The sequence below is a fragment of the Lactuca saligna genome, chromosome 4 (genome assembly GCF_052625555.1).
Source record: "Lactuca saligna cultivar CGN05327 chromosome 4, ASM5262555v1, whole genome shotgun sequence".
Classification (NCBI taxonomy): Eukaryota; Viridiplantae; Streptophyta; class Magnoliopsida; order Asterales; family Asteraceae; genus Lactuca; species Lactuca saligna.
Genome location: NC_136420.1, coordinates 132,176,734 through 132,198,156, shown reverse-complemented (window position 1 = coordinate 132,198,156; position 21,423 = coordinate 132,176,734). Strand labels below are relative to the sequence as shown.

Here is a 21,423-nt window from a genome sequence, read left to right as displayed (position 1 = left end):
CCAAAGGTCACTAGGTCAATTCTGGTCAAGGTCAAAATCCTGGTCAAAGTCAACCTTCCGGGTCAACCCTACTCGCCGAGTCTATCTACTGACTCGCCGAGTTCATCTGCTCTGGGTCTTTCTTATTCGCGACTCGACTCGCCGAGTCAATCCATGACTCGCCGAGTCCAACTAGGTCCAAGTCCTGTCCTGTCCAACTCGCTGAGTCACCACCCGACTCACTGATTCAAGTCTCCACTCGAAGGGTTTAGGGTTTCACGATCTGACTCGCCGAGTCCAAGAACAGACTCGCCGAGTCCTAGACAATCTTCAACCAACTCGTCGGGTTGTTCATCCAACTCGCCGAGTCCATGCCTAACTTCATCCGACTCGACGAGTTGTTCATCCTACTCGTCGAGTTCCTCCTCATCTTCAAGCTACTCGCCGAGTCCACTCGAAGGACTCGCCGAGTCCATTCGGTTCTACATACATGCAGAGGACCTTTGAGTTATGCATGGACTCCAAACTGTAGATCCACTCTTCTAAGGTCTATTCCTTACGTAAAGTGGCAAACTTTACGTGTGGCTGAGGAGATCTAGGCTCAAAACACTATAAACTCGGGTTTAAGACAAAGGGGCTCAACAATCAACCCAACAACTCATGCTTTATGAGTCTCTAGGCCATGATACATTTAGATCTGGAGTAGCAACTTTAGATCTGAGCTTCCCACTCGAAATGGGTCTTAATCAACCATAAAACCCCCAAAACTCATAACAAAATAGATCTGGATGCAAGGAAGGGAAAATGGCAGCTTAATACCTCCAAGAAGAACACAAACTGAAGTAGATCTCGGATCTACACCTCTCTTTTGAAGCCACCTTCCTGATCTTCAAGTCCCTTCCAAGATTTCCTTCCCCTAAAGCTATTTCTCTCAAATGATGGAGGCTCCCACGAATCTAGGGTTTACAGTTTCTCTAGGATGATATGGAGGCTGAGGGAGGGGCATAACTCCCTTTTATATAGGATACAACTACCAGAATTAGGGTTTTCCTCGCACAGACCAGACTCGCCGAGTCTCCTTGGTCAACTCGCCGAGTCGGTCACTTACTCCCCTACCCGGATCCCGCTCGGACTCGCCGAGTCGACCCCTAAACTTAGGGTTTTCTTTCCTTTCTTGGTCTTCGAAACTTTGGGTGTTACAACTCTCCCCCACTTAAACTAAACTTCATCCTCGAAGTCTGCTATGGCCCACTGCCTGCGAGCTTCCTCTAAAACCCAACCAACTATTCCAACACCAGCTGCCTACCCTTGCTGGCTTTTGCTCGATCCTTCCGACTAACCTTAATCCCTGCAGATAACATCTTGGGTCAACCCTGACCCTGAACATCCTGGAGACCCAACTTACTCAACCGGCAATCCTTCTGGTACTCACCGAGTACTGAACTGAACCTATAGGGGTTCACCCCTTCCTGTCCTTGCGCAAATCCCTTGCCTTCCCAAGGCAAGGTTCTATAACCAACTATTTCTCTGTAACTGTGAAGGTCCTATACTTCACCAACTCCATCACCCCCGCCAATTCCAGTACGGGTCAATACCACCAACAACCACCGACGCCCCTATCTGACATAACTTGGTGCCGAGCACCCCCCCCCCCCCGATTTCGACTAACTGAAAACCACCATAGACTGTTTACCCGCACTACTACTGACCGAAAGTTTCTGTTGTTCCTCATCCGCCTTTCGGATGAACTGAGCCACCCCAGTCCTTACTGACGTCTCCATATTTGGGTTACCGAACCCTACCGGTTACTACACCCCCTCGCAATCTCCTAGTCGCTTCCAGCGACTCCTGAAAATACTTCGACTATCTATAACTGTTCTATCCATTCTTCCGCTCATACTGAAACGATGTTGCTGGAAATAGCTTGCTTATATCCCATCTGATTACTCAAGTCCTACTAACTCGAGCCTTCCATCCTGAAAGAAAAGCTACTTGCCTAGCTATCTTTACATATCACTATACTCGGCCGAAGGCTCAACTGATCCTACTGAGAGAGACTTGCCATTTCCAAATCAACCAACTATACCGTCAACACTTGCATTCCAACACAAATACAATACTGACCCAAAACCCTGAAACCTTCCATACACTGAATTGTCTGCAATACTGAACCTGCCTGAAACACTAAACTGCCTAAAACGCCGAATCTGGCTGAAACACTGAGCTACCTGAAACACTGAACTGGCTGAAACACTGAGCTGCCTGAAACACTAAACTAGCTGAAACACTGAGCTGCCTGAAACACTAAACTCAAACCCAACTGTGGAGTCAAGGGACCCGCACTTAGTCGCTTCCACAACTTCTGAATGAAATCTTCCTCTAGGACTAGTTTCCACTAGTTATCCTGTCACTGTGGCTCTAACAACCTTCCGATCCAACCGATCGGGTCCATACATCACATCCTGACATCATCCATTCCATGTCTATCAACATGATGGTTCCCAGACTGACGGTAGCCCTTAACATACCTGAACCCCAACGGTTCACTGCTACTCTGATCTCATAATTGATGTGGCGATCTATAGCCCAAATTGCTGACTTAGCCATAACTGAACCATTTGGGAAATCCGAAATCTAACCCGTGGATTCCCATATTCCCACTGCTGCACCCGAACGGGTGGGAATTACTACGTTCCCGCGTTCAACAACACGCTCATGCTGCTACCAATCTGATAAAAGGCTGCGACTACGCTCGCGGACTTACAACTCTCTAGTACTATCTGGCTACTAGTGAATGCTACGGCTACCCCCGCAGACTTACAACACCACTTACTACTATCTGACTGCTAGTGAATGCTACGGCTACCCCCGCAGACTTACAACACCACTTACTACTATCTGACTGCTAGTGAATGCTACGGCTACCCCCGCAGGCTTACAACACTCTACTACTATCTGACTACTAGTGAATGCTACGGCTACCCCCGCAGACTTACAACACTCTACTACTATCTGACTACTAGTGAATGCTACGGCTACCCCCGCAGACTTACAACACTCTACTACTATCTGACTGCTAGTGAATGCTACGGCTACCCCCGCAGGCTTACAACACTCTACTACTATCTGACTGCTAGTGAATGCTACGGCTACCCCCGCAGGCTTACAACACTACTACTACTATCCCGAGGACATCCTGACTATCCCTAGTCCCGCTAGTGATTCCTCATCCCGATTTCTCAAAATCAGTCCTCAATCATCAGATGCTACATCAACCTTGACATCTTATATCCTTGATGAAATTAGCGTTCCGTTGAGGAATTCTTCGACTTGGTTCCCAAACCAATCATCTACTAATCCAGAAACATGAAACTAACATTGGGAAGTTTCCAAACTTCCAACTCCTGAATTCACACAACCCTACATGTTGCCTCTACCACCGGCTACTAATACGAAGACATCTCCTGCTAATCGTTCCTCCGGATCCTCATTCCGACTCACTGCCCGACTCTCGCTCCTGCGTTACCCTAACGACAACGTCTTCTGACTGAACAACAGATGTCTGATCCTGAAGCCTCGCTATCAATCTATCAGTGATCCTCACGACCATGACTGGCAGACCCTCGCGAATGGCTCGCGAAACTTCCTCAACTATCCAATCATGCAATGGTTTCTCTTGGAGATAGAATGCCCCACACACCCCTGCCCCCCGATAGCAGAAACTAGAAATGGGATCTCCCTCCCTGATGGATCCCTGAACTCCATAAGATTCGGGACCTAGACGAGCCCCAATTTGTCTTGAAACTAACCCGGCCCTAAAGGCCTCAAGATGACTGTCCATGAGCTCCACAATAGCCTCTCTAATTGAACCGAAAATCACTGGAGTCTGATCGATGATGTTGCGCATAATCTCTGCAGAGATGAAATCCCTCATCTGATCATCAAGTTGTCCGGCTCTAAAGCCCGAGCCAGACCCCTCCCCTGCACCTGAACTACCAACTGATATCTCGCGCAACGTCACCATGCTGAAAATATAACAATCCCTGACCAATTACATACTACTGCTGAGGGATCTCTCACATACTCTGGTAGTTCCTTGGTTTCGCCTCGGCCCCTCTTGAATCGAGTACGGATCCTCTGCTTTCAGTAGTATGGGCCCCTACTACCTTCCACATCTATCCGTACTTTCCTCAAGAGTTACCTCAACTCCACCAAGTCCCCTTTACTCTTCTACTGATCTCTGCTACTCTCATCCTAGGCTTGTCCTAGGGAACCTCTGACTCTACCCAAACCAGTCCTCAGCTGCTGAAGGCCTCCTTGTGATGCCAATTAGCCATCACCTGGATACCATCACATGTGACGAGGCTCAGATAATCCTTCGAGTAACAAACTCGTCCCTACAACAGTTAGACTCAAACGAGAGCTGCGCAATAGGGCCAAATCCAGCACTCTGAGATTATTCAACCCTGATCGCATGTGACGTAGCGTATCCACTTAATGGCTAACTCCCATCACTCAAAATCCCATAATGCACAAAGCAAGCAGCATTCGGATACAGGAAACTACTCAAGCAAATCTATTCTCATAACAAGACACTGTACTAGCATACAATGCTAAGCTCATGCTATCAGGCATAACCTACACAGGCTATCCTACTACTATCTACTCAATACTAGCATGCAATTCTTATCAGCTGAAACACATAAAACAGGCACATAAGGCATCATCCTAGATCCTTGGTCTTATTCTAGCATGCTGTTCTACTGAAGCTGAAACTGAAACTGATAATGATGATCATAACATAACTTGTATGGGTAAATTGGGAGTACTTACTTGAGCTCGGCTGATTGCATGCACCACACCCTTTTCTCGTTTTCAAAACTCTTTTCTTTCTATGTTCTTTTTCCAAAACCCTTTTTCAAAAATGTTTTTCTTTTAAAAATCCTTTATCGTGTCCTTAGTTTGAGTTCAAATACACTCGAATGCATATCTGAATCCCTCAAACCAAGACTCTGATACCAACTTGAAACGACCCAAAAATCACGACAACAAAAAAAATTTCTTTAAAAGCATTACTAGAATCATTATAAAAATTGTATCATAAGTCATAACATAAATTCTCGAGTATTAATTCAAAACATAATATCATTATCAGAGTCAAACATTCCCAGGCTAACTGACTATGGTGTGTGCACTGCAATCTCCCCGAGTTCCTCTTTTGAAAACTGAGTACCTGAAACCAAAACTGAAAACCGTAAGCACGAAGCTTAGTGAGCTCCCCCAAACTACCACATACCATACAATAACATATAAACACATATTGGGCCTTGCCCACTGCATCGGGACGAAGCCCGGAAACTGCATCGGACCGGAGTCCGGAACTGACTAGGACCTTGTCCCCTGTATCGGACCAAAGTCCGGAACTGACTGGGACCTTGTCCCCTGCATCGGACCGAGGTCCAGACTAACTGGGGCCTTGCCCCCTGCATCGGACCGAAGTCCGGAAACTGACTGGGACCTTGTCCCCTGCATCGGACCGAAGTCCGGACTAACTAGGGCCTTGCCCCCTGCATCGGACCGAAGTCCAGAACTGACTAAATCATAGCATAACATAACATATCAACTAGCATGAACACATATACTGCATACTACATCGGGCCGTAGCCCGGAACACATAACACATAACACATAACACATAGCACATAAATCCTGTCTGAGCCACGAAGGCATCAAACATACTAACTACTGCATCGGACCGAAGTTCGGAAACTTCTGCTAACTGAACGGGCCGGGATTGTGGCCTTAGACCCGTCCCTACTGGAAGGAAACTCACCTGATGCTGCTGAACTGCTGCTGCTAATCCTTTTGACTGCTACCTGACCTTTGACTTCGACTGCTGCTCCACTAGCTCCTCAAGCTACCAATATCAATATAACACTTAGTCCAACTGACCTCCAAAGGTCACTAGGTCAATTATGGTCAAGGTCAAAATCCTAAGTCAACCTTCTGGGTCAACCCTACTCGCCGAGTCTATCTACTGACTCGCCGAGTTCATCTGCTCTGGGTCTTTCTTATTCGCGACTCGACTCGCCGAGTCAATCCATGACTCGCCGAGTCCAACTAGGTCCAAGTCCTGTCCTGTCCAACTCGCTGAGTCACCACCCGACTCACTGATTCAAGTCTCCACTCGAAGGGTTTAGGGTTTCACGATCTGACTCGCCGAGTCCAAGAACAGACTGGCCGAGTCCTAGACAATCTTCAACCAACTCGTCGGGTTGTTCATCCAACTCGCCGAGTCCATGCCTAACTTCATCCGACTCGACGAGTTGTTCATCCTACTCGTCGAGTTCCTCCTCATCTTCAAGCTACTCGCCGAGTCCACTCGAAGGACTCGCCGAGTCCATTCGGTTCTACATACATGCAGAGGACCTTTGAGTCATGCATGGACTCCAAACTGTAGATCCACTCTTCTAAGGTCTATTCCTTACGTAAAGTGGCAAACTTTACGTGTGGCTGAGGAGATCTAGGCTCAAAACACTATAAACTCGGGTTTAAGACAAAGGGGCTCAACAATCAACCCAACAACTCATGCTTTATGAGTCTCTAGGCCATGATACATTTAGATCTGGAGTAGCAACTTCAGATCTGAGCTTCCCACTCGAAATGGGTCTTAATCAACCATAAAACCCCCAAAACTCATAACAAAATAGATCTGGATGCAAGGAAGGGAAAATGGCAGCTTAATACCTCCAAGAAGAACACAAACTGAAGTAGATCTTGGATCTACACCTCTCTTTTGAAGCCACCTTCCTGATCTTCAAGTCCCTTCCAAGATTTCCTTCCCCCAAAGCTATTTCTCTCAAATGATGGAGGCTCCCACGAATCTAGGGTTTACAGTTTCTCTAGGATGATATGGAGGCTGAGGGAGGGGCATAACTCCCTTTTATATAGGATACAACTACCAGAATTAGGGTTTTCCTCGCACAGACCAGACTCGCCGAGTCTCCTTGGTCGACTCGCCGAGTCGGTCACTTACTCCCCGACCCGGATCCCGCTCGGACTCGTTGAGTCCCTCCTTGGACTCGCCGAGTCGACCCCTAAACTTAGGGTTTTCTTTCCTTTCTTGGTCTTTGAAACTTTGGGTGTTACACTTCTGCATCGGATCGAAGTCCGGAAACTGACTGTACATAGCATAACATAATCACAACTACTAGCATAAACACATATACTGCATACTGCATCGGACCCAAGTCCGGAACACATAACACAAAGACATGCTTGAATCACACAGACATCAAGCACACTGAACTACTGCATCAGACCGAAGTCCGGAACTACTGCTAACTAGACGGGTCGACATTGTGGCCGTAGACCCGTTCCTACTAGAAGGAAAACTCACCTCGTAACGCTGGCTGCCGAGATGCCAAATCTGAAACTGCCTGACCGCTGCTCCGGAACTCCTCTACTACAAATCCCATAAACACTAAATCAAATACCGATAACTAATCTGAGAGTAAAATGACTATTTACCCCTGGTCAAGTCAAAGTCAACTTCCTGGTCAAAGTTAACTTCCTGTTGACCGGACTCGCCGAGTTGGGCCGTCAACTTGCCGAGTCCCTATCATCCATTCTAGTCCTTTACCTGCTTCTACTCGTTGAGTTTGGCAAAGACTCGACGAGCTCTTCCTCGATGCTAACATCGAATCTAACTTCATCCAACTCACCGAGTTGTATGAACAACTCGTCGAGTTCTCCTTCAACATATGAACATGTCCAGTCTGTGACTCACCGAGTCGTATGAACAACTCATCAAGTCTGAAGAACAACTCGCCGAGTTGAAGAATAACTTGTCGAGTCCCAAGCATGCTATTACTATATAGTCAATTCTAATCGATTTCAGTGGTTCTAAATCATAGATCTGAGCTTCTAGGACTGGTTTTACGCGTAAAGTTTCCAACTTTACGTGCATGCACAAGAGTATGAGGCTAAAATACCCAAAATCATAAAATACTAAGCACTTAGGGTTTGGAACAAGGCCAAGATTACATAAAGGTGGGAATAATGAGCTCCTGGAGTTCAATAACGTCTAGATCTAAGGTTTCCATCCAAAGGAGAGTCCATATCTCAAGTTTTGAATCATAAAAGGCTCCAAAGAAGACATAACAAGCATAAAATAGGGTTTAATGGAGGAATACACAAGGTAATAACTTCATTACCTGAATGAGAAACAAATGGAAGCTAACTCCTGGATCTCCTTTCTCTTCTATGGACCTTCTTTCCTTCCTTCTCGTCCAAAGCTTCCAAGCTAGCACAAACACACTCAAACTCAACAATGGGGGTTAGGGTTTACAGGGGAAATGCTCTAAAGGTGTTGTAGGCTGGGGTGGGAGGCTATAATGAAGTTTAAATAGGGTAAAAACCCTTGAAATTAGGGCTTCATCCAGACAGGCAAACTCGTTGAGTCGCAACATATGGACTCGCCGAGTAACCAACTTAAATCGCGAGCTCATCCCGCTTCAACTCGACGAGTCGGGGTGCAAACTCGTCGAGTACTCCTTAGGAAATGAAGATACTTTAATTAAATTTACATACCAGAAATGGGGCGTTACAGAGACTGTTGGATAATGTGTCTAAGTCCATAACTATATTTGGTATGTACTTGACCCGAGAGTAGCATGATCCATTTGGGTTGCACTTCACCAGAACAATCTGTATGGATGGACTTTTTGAGAAGAGGTTATTTATGGTTTATTAATATATTATAAGTTCTAATCTATTAATATGAAATCGTATTATTTAATTAGTGTTGATCAAGAATTAATTTCGAATTAATTTTGTGATCAAAAGAGACTAATTAAATATATAGAGATTGATTGTGTAAATCATTCATTCTTATAAAATGGGCTAATAATCCTGACTCCTTACGACTGGGTTAAACCCATGTGGTGACCCATGGATACTCTGGGGAGGTTAAAACCCATGGAGCATGAGGAATGTAGAAAGTCATGCACATTAGGGTTTGCATGGGGTAACCCTAATGTAGCCACACTATATAAGAAACCCTCTAGCACATGAAATCATCACTAGTGAGTTTTGGAAGAGCATATATCCGATTTTGTTTGCAGGTAATATTATCTCAATTCTTCCATTTGTTGGTGGTGATTTGTGGTTCCATTTGAGGCATTCACACTATTGGTGCTAGGCTCTTAAAGGATTAAGGAATCAAGCTACAAGAAAGGTATGTCATTCTATCTAGAATTTTGTATTACATATACTTCATAGTATGCTAGTTAGGATGAAACCTTGGAAAAATGAAAGTTTGCATGTATAATAGAGAAAACATAGATCCTCGACACACTAATTTGGGACTGAAAATGTGTGGCAAAGGGTAGAATGCTCAAAACCCCGTTAATTAAGTTGAATGCACACCTTAGGATTAAGGAATCAAGCTACAAGAAAGGTATGTCATTCTATCTAGGGTTGAATGCACACCTTAGGAGTGTTAGAATGCTCAAAACCCCGTTAATTAAGTTGTTAGTGGAGCGTATGTGGTTAACCGACACACTAATTTGGGACTGAAAATGTGTGGCAAAGGGTAGGTTGATGTTAATCATGGATCAATGGAGCGTGTGTGGTTTACCGAAAGATTGATTAGGTGATATGTAACATTAAGTGTACCAAGCTAATTTGCATGGTTATTCACACCTTGTTTGTGATCCTCGACATCCCAGTGATAAATTTGAAGTGCATAATCGAGATTTAAACATGCCATTGAAAAGTTCAATGAATCTCAAAAGAATCTAGGAATTTTAATTCATTTAAAACTTAATAATAAATTTCGTTTTTCATGGTGGAAATTGGTAAATCGTCATTTACCTACCGAGGTTTCGACTGCCAAGTCCAATATGGAGGAGGTTCGAACTTTAGGCATCCCTGTGGACATATATACTATAGACATAAATGTCAATATGGGTGAAGGGGTGCTGACACATGAAGCCCATGGTATTTCAACTGTTACAACTTCATCTGTTCCAATTTCAATTATTCTCTCATCCACATTTGAAACCACTACTTTGGATACATCCCCTTCGCTACCACCATTTGTTTCAACCATACCCACATCTTTACCTACTTCTACCATATCATCAACCTTCTCGAACATCATGGTTCAACCTATCACATCTTTATTTTCTTCACAATCCACTGATGGTCCAAAGTCTACCTCAGATGTTGGTCAAGATGATGATGATTATATGGTTTCTTTTCTTGACATACAATTTGATCATGAAGAAGAGAACATTCCTGATCACAAGCTTATGTTTGGTAAGGTATTCAAAATCCTCAATCAAAATCTCAACTCTTTGTTGCAACTTCAAGATGATGTTGGTAATAGAAATAGTGTATATGGGATAGAGGTTGATTTCATGCTCAAAGCTCAAGAAATCCATTTGAAAGCTTTGATGGAACAATTTGATATGAAAAATGAAAAATGTATGAAGCAGCAGCCTGATTCGTTTGTTCATGAAGTAAAGGATTTGCGAATCATTGCAAAAGATAGACATGTTCTTTTTGTTAAGGCAGTGAAACAAGTACAAGAGGATGTCAATTTGAACATTGAAGAAATTCCTTCTGAAATGGATAAGGAGGTTGTTAATCTTGATCGCAATTATTCAACTCTCATTATGAAGGTTGATATTGTTGCTGCCGTAGCTATTACAAATGTTGTTGAACTTCACAATTCTCTTATCAGAGATGTAACGACCCAAAAATCAGGGGTAAAAATTTCATTTTTAATCTCACCCAAACATAGTTACCAATTATTCCAAACATTCCAAACATTGTTAATTAAAACATTTATCAGAGTTCGTCCCAAAATCATTCATTGCGAAATCATAGGTGTGTGCACTGCGATCAATCTGAGCCCTTCTTTTCCAAATCGACGATACCTGAAATCGAAACTATAAACCACAAGCACTAAGCTTAGTGAGTCCCCTAGAGCATCCCCCACACACAATCCACATAACACATAACATATTAGCTTTAAAAGTTGTCTCTACCGCATACCACATATCGTATTAGCTATAAAAGCTATCTCTACCATATACTACATATCGTATTAGCTATAAAAGCTATCTCTACCACATAACACATTAGCTACAAAAGCTATCTCTACCACATATCATGTTAGCTACAAAAGCTATCTTTACAACGCAGTACATATCAATTAACTATAAGAGCTACCGCTACCACATATCACATATCAACTAGCTATAGCATCTATCTCTACCATTAGCCACAAAGGCTATCTCTTCCATTAGCCACAAGGCTATCTCTACCATCATCCATAAAGGTTGTCTCTACCATTAGCCATAAGGCTATATCTACCATTAGCCATAGAGGCTATCTCTACCATCAGCCATCAAGGCTGTCTCTACCATTAGCCTCAAAGGCTATTTCTATCGCATATCATGCATACATACATATCACACACCTATACATAGCAAGCATACCAACTATCATAAAATGGGCCGGCCTTGGTGCCTTAGACCCATTGGTATGGTGAGAAGACTCACCTCGCACTACTGAAATCCCACAGATAAAACTCTAGCTGTTGGTTGACAGGCTCCCGAACTTTCAACATCAAACAGCACCTAATTAATAATTGAGTTCCAAGCCCAAGGTCCAAATCATACTCTAAAGACCTAAAGTCCAAGTTGGGCCAAAGCCCAATCATATGGCCTAATTTTCAAAATTGGGCCCAACCTTTACATGGTCTCATTTAAAGGCCCAACCATTTAGTCCAATCCAAACATTTGGCATTCTAATGGCCCAATATTATATAATCCTTAAGGCCCAAACTATGGCCCAATTTTCCAAATTAGGCCCAAAATCTCATATGGGCCTTACCCTAAGCCCATCAACATATACTAGAGTCCATATGATTATTCTTGGATGACCCATTAATAATCATGTAACCAAAGCCCAATGGAAAGGTCTAACTTAAGGCCCAAGTGAAATTAGGGGTTCACATAAAATGATGATTAGGGTTAAGTTTTCCTACTTAACCCATTAAGGACTTAATCCATTCAGTCCAATATTGACTTAGGTTGGTTGCAAATGATTATTAATTATTATATTAAATTCATTAAATAATCCCAATGCGGTCTCGATGAGTCCCAAATTAGGGTTTCATGGCATTAGGGTTTTCCAAACCCTAATTAGGGTTTCTAACTCATCTTAGCCTAATAGGCCCAAAACCAGGTCCTTAAGCCCATTAGGGTTATCCTTAGGTCAATTCGAGGCCATTGGACCCATTAGGGTTTCACTAGGCCCATTAGGGTTTCATACATCCTGGACGAATCAAACACAAATAAACACACTGCCACCCGCACGGCGGTTAGTGGCGGCAGCCACCACCTCTGTTGGGGTACAAAGTAATGCATGATTGACTTTGTAATTGTTTGACTTTTGTAAAACCCACTTGCATGTGGTGAATTAGCCCGTAGACCCATAAGTTAGTGAGTGAGTGAGAGAGAGAGAGGGAAACATGTAAACACCTCTATATAAGGTGTGTTCATACCACTTGTAGAGGTGTGCTTGAGAGATGTAAAAGTTGAGTGTGTAAGTGTGTGTTATTTATGTAGACTAGATCTAGATCCCTTTTTGTGTAACACCATACATAATTAATACATCTCTTGAACACCCAAATCACCATGTTCATTGTGCAAACTTTAATTCCGCATGCCAAACCATGTTCTTATGTCTCTACAATTGGTATCAGAGCGGGTCTTTAAGATCAAGGTGATTTTTGATGAACGATTCTCGGTTTGACAACTTTTGTCACAATTGAAGAATTTTTGGTGAGTCTCTCTCTATGATCTCTCTTAATTCTATTGAATTCATGCATTGCGTTCTTGATTTTTTTGATCATTTTGTCTCTGTTGGATCGAATTTGTTTCAAGCCCAATTGTAGATCCAATCTATTTCTTTCATTGATCAAGCCCAAAACAAATTCAAAATCATTTGATTAAAATTTTTTTTTTCATTCGAAAACAATTTATGAGCCCAATATCCTTAATCTTTCATTGTTCACCAGATTATTCAAGCCCAAAAACAAATTCTAAATTGATTACTATTCATATAATTGAAGCTCAATATAAAATCTTTTATTGATCAATTGATCCATTGGAAGCCCAAGTTGATAGTCAAATGATAATTCAAACAGATTCATTGAGCTTATTTTTTTTTATCTAGTCATCATTCATGATTTAATCGATTCTGTTTTATCTTGATTTTGTTACCATTGATCTGTGATGCTAACTGCACATCGAGCTCAAAACAGTTCTAGTAACTTTTCTCATTCATATACGATTCATATGGAATCAATTTTGATTGAAATTGAACTTCGCTTGAGTCATTAAAGCATCAAATCGAACTCAATTTTACTAATATTTGTTGATTGAGTCTTGGTAAATGATGATTTCGTTGATTTTAGTTGATCATTCGTGTCAAATATCTCTTGCGTGAAAGTCAAACGCAGTTGTGACAAGTCAAAATTGAAATTGATTTTGGTTTGTTATTTAACCGATTTCAAATGGAAATCAATTACGATTGTCAAGGATTGATAACGAACAGGTGAAGCACATTGATTGTTGATTTCGAGAGTAATAGGAATCGATTGCTGGATTTGTTTGATATAAACCGTCGATATGATGTTGAATGAAAAAGCAAAGCTGTGTTCGTATATGGAAAACGAAGGGTCTATGTGCTTGGAGTCGAAGAGATGGGATCACTGTCGAGAGTCGATCGTTGGTGCTATGGAGTAAAAAAATCCATGTTTTCGTTTTGAATGATTAAATGATAACGAAGGGTTTCTGTGTTTAGATTTTGAAGATACGATGAATCGATTGTTGATGTTGGTATCTACAGTAGATTCAGATGGATGATTAAGAGGTTACGGTTCATTGGGTAACGCTTCGTATGTTGCGTATGTTAAAATGGTGTTTGTTTGAACGAAGGGGTGTTTGGAATTTGTGCGAAGGGTATAACAAGTTTCGAAAATGGTCATCAAAGTTGTGAAAGTTTGACAAATTTTAAAAAATGTTTGATAAAGCTTACGTATGATGTGAACAAATGACAGTGTTTCGAATTCAACCCCTGTACCATCAAATATATGGCACTTCGAAAATTAATAGAAGTTTTGGATGTTTCACTTTTTACCCAACTTCGAAAATTGTTTCATCGTATATTTGGGGTTACTCTTCTTATGATTTGAAGACAAATGACAGAATTTTCCTGAGGTTTCGAATGTTTGGCTGTTCGTACCCAAATTCGAAAAAAGGATTGATTTTGCTGAATATTGAAGAAAATACATTTCATGCCCTTGTAATTTGTGCAAATTGACGCTTTCTACCCAGCTTTGGAAAACGGGGAGAGTTTTGCATATTTTGCTGTTTTGGGCGCACCGGGCCACTGCAGAATTTTGAAATTGATAATTTCTACCCATTTTTGAGAAATTTTGTCAAAGGCGATCCGTGAACGAAGATAAAAATTGAATATTTTTTGGGTTTTCCAGATTGAAGCACAAAGTTTATGTCACATGTTAAAGAGGAGTTTTGATACAAAAAATTCCGAATAGAGCACGTTCTCTTTCCTTGCAGGTTTTATAATCAAATTTCGTTTATAAAAATGGGGAGAAATTTATATTGGAATTCGAACTTGAATTTTTCATATTACGCAGATTTGATGACCGAAGTGACCTTGAATTTTTGAAGCTTACGAAATGATGCAATTGGAATTTCGGAAATGCTTTATTTTTGAAATGGGTTTGGAATCATTGAAGATTTTTGGGGTGTGTTTTTATGCTCAACTTTTGGGTGATCAGTTTAGAGTTTGAGAAGCTCGTGATCATTCGCTGATGCTCGGTTTGTATGGTCTCACATCCTAGAGCACAAATTGAAGAATCATGGAAGTATTGAAGATTGAAGTTCGTTTCGACATGTGTCACCTTTGTGGCTCGGACCGCGTAGTTTCTCGATTTTGGAAGAATTGAAGTGGGTCATCATTCCTAACTTTTAGGGGGAGAATGTTGGGGTACAAAGTTATTCATAATTGAATTTGTAATTGTTTGAATTTTGTAAAACCCACTTGCATGTGATGCATTAGCCTTTAGACCCATGCGTTAGTGAGAGTGAGAGAAAGACATATAAACACCTCTATATAAGGTGGGTTCATACCACTTGTAAAGGTGTGTTTGAGAGATGTAAAAGTTGAGTGTGTAAGTGTGTGTTATTTATGTAGACTAGATCTAGATTCCTTTTTATGTAACACCATACATAATCAATACATCTCTTGAACACCCAAATCACCATGTTCACTGTGCAAACTTTAAGTGGGTGTTTGGCTTACCTTTTCAAACCCCAAAAGTTCTTTTTGGAAAAGTTACAAAAAGTCAGGATTTCCTGACTTTTCCAAAAAGTTCCTTTTCCTTATGTAAAAACTTCAAAAGTAGCTTCTAAAACTTGTTTGCCAAACATCTTTTGCTTTTTTTTTTCTTTTCCAAAAAGCAATTTTGGCTTTGAAAAGCTAAGCCAAACACCCCCTAAGTCCGCATGCCAAACAATGTTCTTATGTCTCTACAACCTTACGGTGGTGGTTTTGAGTTACGTCCATTATTCCTTTGGCTTTTTACAATTTTTAAAATGAACTCACAAAATAACACAGACACTACACTAAATAAACATACACACGCAACCACCATTGTGGTGGTCGACGGTGGCATGCGGTGGCTGCCACCACCTCACGGTGGTGGTGGCTGTTCTTTGAGAATTCCGGCTAGACAATACCCAAACACCACATAACTGCAATAGACACACACACCTACGTTTTATGTTGTAAAATGGTCTCAGCCACCCCGTGGTGACGCATGAGGTCTCACGTTGGTAGTTACGCAACCCCAAGCAGATAACTCGCGAACCCGCGATGCTCGTCTTCAAGCAAATAGCAGCACCGACACTAATGGTTGGAGAGAAAATAGGGGGAGAATAGCGGCGATGGAGCACGAGAAGGAACGAATCACCGGCTCCCATTGTTCATCGCCCAAGCATCTACGTTCAAGGCTCCGACTTCGGTGACCCTCTTTGGTTGTACACGACGTCAGGTGATGGTGCTTCGATGACTGGCGGCGCCGAAGGGAGGTGCAATAGGGGTGGCGCTCTAGTTTGCGAAGTGGCTGGCGGTGGGTGAAGCCTCACATGGTCGCGAATGAAGGAAGGAGAAGGAGGAGATGAATGGAGATCCGAAGGCATTGTCGGCTGATGCTGATCGGAGACGTCATAGTGTCGGCGCCAACGAGGGGTTATCAGGATGGAGGGATACGGCTATGATATGGCCGGTTAGGGTTAGGATTTGATCACTATATACCCGACGCCCTTAAACATTTTTCATAATGTCACAAACAGTCCCTCCCTTCACATTTCTTTTCAACGTCAACTCATATTTTACCCTTCTAACCTCATCCATGTAAACCCTTTACAATTTAACTTTGGATTTTACTAAAACAACCCTTATCTTCTAAAATCTTTTCAAAACTAATCCAGATTTTACAAAACTACCCCTTGCTTGACAAATTCTTTTCAGTTAAAGTCCAAAATTTACCCTTCAACCCTCAACTTCTAAATTTATGACAATTAGCCCCTCAAGACCATCCTTTGATATATAATTATTTATCTTAGGGTTACTATTCATTCATTAATTCAGTTATTTATCGATTTAATAAATGGGGTGTTACCACTCTCCCCCACTTAAATTAGATTTCGTCATCGAAATCATTCCTTACCATTTCTTACACGCCTAAACATTCTAGTAACATTGTCACCACCCTAGGCACACCTTAGCCTTCTCAGGGTAGCCGTGACCAATCTTCGTAAGCCATACAATCCGTAGGTGAATGAGTTCCTCGCAACAAGATCACATGTACTATGTCCGGAATCCACTGTCCCGAGATGGTCTAAATCCCTGACAGACCACTCGTACATAATCATTATCATTGAATCTAGTCCGTTTATCCCACAACTGACTACTTAACTTCTGATCACTCGCGGTTCCCACTATAAAACAATGTCACACACCCAAATATCCTTGCATATCGCTTATACTTGGCTAAGGCTCAGATTATCCCACTGCGATTGACTTGGCATAACCCAAGGAATCCGTTGTTCCGTCCATACTTGCAATCCAAAACACAAATACCAACACTATCGAAAACGCTGGAACTGCCCGAACACTGAACTACCTGAAGCAATATGCTTCTACATAGCTGGTTCCCAAAATCTATTGAGACCTTCCTGGTCTCAATTCATCCGTCAGTCGTCTTATATATAGGGTTTCAGCCCGGTTGCGGAGCCAAATGATCCTCCCTTAGTCGTCCCACATGACTCCTGAACAAAATCCTTCTCTGGAACTAGTTGCCACTAGTTATCATGCCACTGTGGCTCTAACAACCTTCCAATCTAACAGATTGAGTCCATGCATCAAAGCCTAGCGTCACCAAATCAAAGGATAAAAGTGATTGCTACATGACCAACGATAGAATTATCTCAAAAATGACCTTAAGCAATTCTTTGCTTCCTTGATCTCATAACTATAGTGGCGTTCCTACAGTCTTATCATTGGCTCAACCAGATCTAATCCGTCTGGGTAATTCCAAAATCCAATCGGTGTATTTCCATATCTTCAGTGCTACACCCGACTAGTGGTGCTACTGTTCCTTCCGCGTTCCAACAACACGTCATGCCATCTACCAACCTAGTGAATGTTATGGCTACCCGCAGTCTCACCACACTCTACAACTATCTAACCGCTAGTGAATGTTATGGCTAACCTCATAGTCTTACAACACTTTCTATACTAACTGCCACTAGTGAATGCTACGACTCCACCATAGTCTTACAACACTTTCCACACTACCTGACTACTAGTGAATGCTACGGATCCCCCGTAGTTTTACAACACTATACACACTAACTGACTACCAGTGAATGCTACAGCTCCCCCGCAGTCTTACAACGCTCTCACAACCGTAGCCTAATATCTTACCCTTGATCTATCGATTCATACGCATGCAGAATCAATACTTGACCGATCACCCAAAATGAACTCGATTCATGATTGGAGCCCCAATCTGTTCCCCAAATTCTGTTATCAATCCCCAAGAAGACGTGATTCAAACGATGGGGAGTCTTACTAGACCCCAAAACCGTACAACCCTCAAACCAAATAGCCACTAGAGGTGCCATTTTCCCTCGATGAGGATGAGAAATCCCATCTGGTCTCCTACCTATCCCTATCCTGAATACCTGCATGATTCTCCCCCACTTAGATTCGACTAAGTCTTCACAATACAGGAGATTTGACGGATTCCCGGTCCTTCTTACTCTTTAATAACCAACTTCTGACAACCTTTTTCTTGTTCATGCGCATGTTCTATTACTGGCCTAAATCCCCCAAGGACCACGCCACTCCTAAAGATCAGATAAAAACTTCCCGAATCCTAGTGAAACTAATAATCCCAGACGCCTTGAATTGATGCCCCGCTTATATCTTGAACTCCAAATAACCGATGTCCAGGCCAAACCTCAACAGTAAACCAATTCCCTTAGTGCCTCCAAAAGCCGACTCAAGCACAATGTTTGAGTCACCAATCTTGTCCGTAAACCTTCTGCATCGTATCTATGAACTGATCCCGACCCTAGACCCAGATAACATTGAATGCTCCAAACAAGCAAATAGGTAAACCACGTTTCACTAACCTCCCCGTAACTCATGATATGCAAATAGCATAAGACAATGTTTGAAGTATAACCCCAAGCACAAGCGGGGAAAGAAACCCCAATATACACTTACTAAAACCCTTTAAGTGAAAACCCTTGTGCAGTTTCCCACAAGAACTGCATTGAATCTTGCCTTGATGGCCTCTCAAAAGCTGACCTGGACTCTTGGGTCTCTTTTCGGGACCCTCAATATAGGCACCCGATCTGCTTCTCCCTTCCTAACGTGCTCAAACCAATTCCATGCTCTCGAGCTCTAGAAATCATGTCATTTAGGGACTCGCATCCTAACCCATTTTCCAGTCCAATCGTCAACGACTGAATTGTCATAGCTGGAGTAACCTCTGCTCTACATCGGGCTACTAACTATCCTTAAGACATAGTCTCCAAACCCCGAAAGTGCAATAAATCGCATAATTGATCCCTGCCGTTCGATACAAGAGATCCACGACAAACTCAAAACCATGGCAGTCCTTCCGCTAATTGGCTCACTACCGGAGCCAGGACCAAACCCTGGTCCTCTATTATGTGTGCTCATCCTCATCTGCACAACAACTATCCCCACTATCAGAACATAACCAAGAATTTCCCCTTCCCATCAACTTCTTAGATTCTCCAAGACTCTCACTGATTTGAGTATGGATTGTGTTCTTTCAGTAGTATGGGCCCATACTACCTTCCACACCAATCCATACTTTCCTCTGCAATCCTCTCGAATCCTCTAAATCATCTATCCCAGTGATACACCAATATCTGCTAAACAGCAACACAATATCCACCAAAACACCTGCCAGGCTTTCCTAGGTTCTCAACCTCGCCCTGCCATCAGTTGATGAAGAACTCCCCACGATGCCAGTCATCTACCTCCTCGATATCATCACATCCACTTAGTAGCTGACTCCCATCACTTAAGAGTTCCACTCAGCACAAAGCAAGCAACATTCGTGCAGTTGCACTCTGACCCAAAGAACTGCCATAAAACATTCAGTCCACATATTTCCGCTCACGCTATCCACATCCATCAATACTCACTGCCGACTGCCTTATGCATGCAAATTATACACAGAACATGATCCAATAGACTATCGAATAATAGACTATACCCTAGGACCACAACCAAACAAGGAATAGGAAATAAGGCTAAATCTATTATTCAAAGCCTATAAGATCCTAACCTTATACAATTTTAAAAGCATACACACAACAGTTACAAATACCAATTATCATTCTCATTCTAGCATGGCATCTAATATTCCAAGGCTACAAGCCTTACATATAATGCCAACCTATTGCTAACTACTCAGAACTAGCATGCAAGTCTACCAGCTTATGTCACACCCCAAAACCAAGAACGGCGGAAATGTTCTGGGGCGGAGGACGTCATGTAAAGTATCACAACACAGTAAATGTAAATAAGCAAACAACATCATCCATTGCATTAAATATATAATTTTAATACAAGCGTGTTCTGTACATTATAGACACCAAAAATAACGTATATCAAAATAATAAGATGAGTTTTGAATGCGCTCCATCTTCTCAAAAGTTGGCCTCGGTACCTGTCTACTGATGACCTGAGAATACAAGTTATTTTGAAAGAGTTTATCAGCATTAAGCTGGTGAGTTCATAAGTATTTTAGTGTCGGTATTTGTCATCCAAAAATGTTTGAACATGTATCAAGTATAAGTTTGTAAAATGTATGTAAAGGTTTGTAATTGTTTGTAAAAGTTTGAATCTCTCAGAAAAATCAATATTTTCTATTAAAGTAGCCTTCTACCAAGGCTTAACTGTTTTGTATGCTCGTTTGATGTAAAAGTGTGTAATTTCTCAAGTGTAACTATCATTTAACAAGATATAGTTTGTACATTAACGTTCAAGTGAGGTTATCACTAAAATATGTAATGGGTAAATCATTATAGTACTGTAGTTTTGTATTATAAGAACTACTGCTATACTAACTACCTTAAACCAGATTTATATTAAGGTATAATGTGATAAATTGCACCATGCTATCGACTGGTAACAACGACATAATGAATGGTCGTAATAACGGAATGACGTTTGGCACCCGCAAACCTGCAGGTCCGGCTGTAGCTAGCAGCAAGGTGTAGGATAGTCAATCCAATATAGATCTATACGCAAACTCACGGTCTCCCTCCAAGAGAGTTCTGGCTACAACTCGGGCCATGACATTTAAGGCATGCTCCGACACAGTGGATCACAATTGTTAACGTTTTCATGTATATGTAATGTTTCTCGTTCTAATATAGTTGTATATGTCATGTTTCTAGTATAGTTGTATATGTTCTGTTTCTAGTATAGTTGTATATGTACTGTTTCTTGTATAGTTGTATATGTTCTATTTCTAGTATAGTTTTATATGTTCTGTTTCTAGTATAGTTGTATATGTTCTGTGTTACCCCGATGGTAACTAGCTATTGATGTACTGATAAGTATGAATATGGAAGTACTTTTATGTCTATACATGTATATATGATATATAACTAATATTGAAACGACCCTCGGATGGTCACCCGAAATCCCACCAGACCACATCTCAATGCGCGAAAAGGAAATAGGGCGGATGGCCTTCCTAAGCCCTTTAAACATTACTTA

The 21,423-nt window shown here is 41.9% G+C and overlaps 1 long non-coding RNA gene across 1 annotated transcript in view; it reads left to right on the top strand.

Annotated features, from left to right (window-relative positions):
• Positions 1-21,077, top strand: part of LOC145038817 (uncharacterized) — a 35,986-nt gene extending 14,909 nt beyond the window's left edge. The window contains exon 3 of the long non-coding RNA XR_013679583.1: positions 20,890-21,077. This is a non-coding gene — a long non-coding RNA (uncharacterized LOC145038817). The remainder of the gene's footprint in view (positions 1-20,889) is intronic.
• Positions 21,078-21,423: the final 346 nt, after the last annotated feature.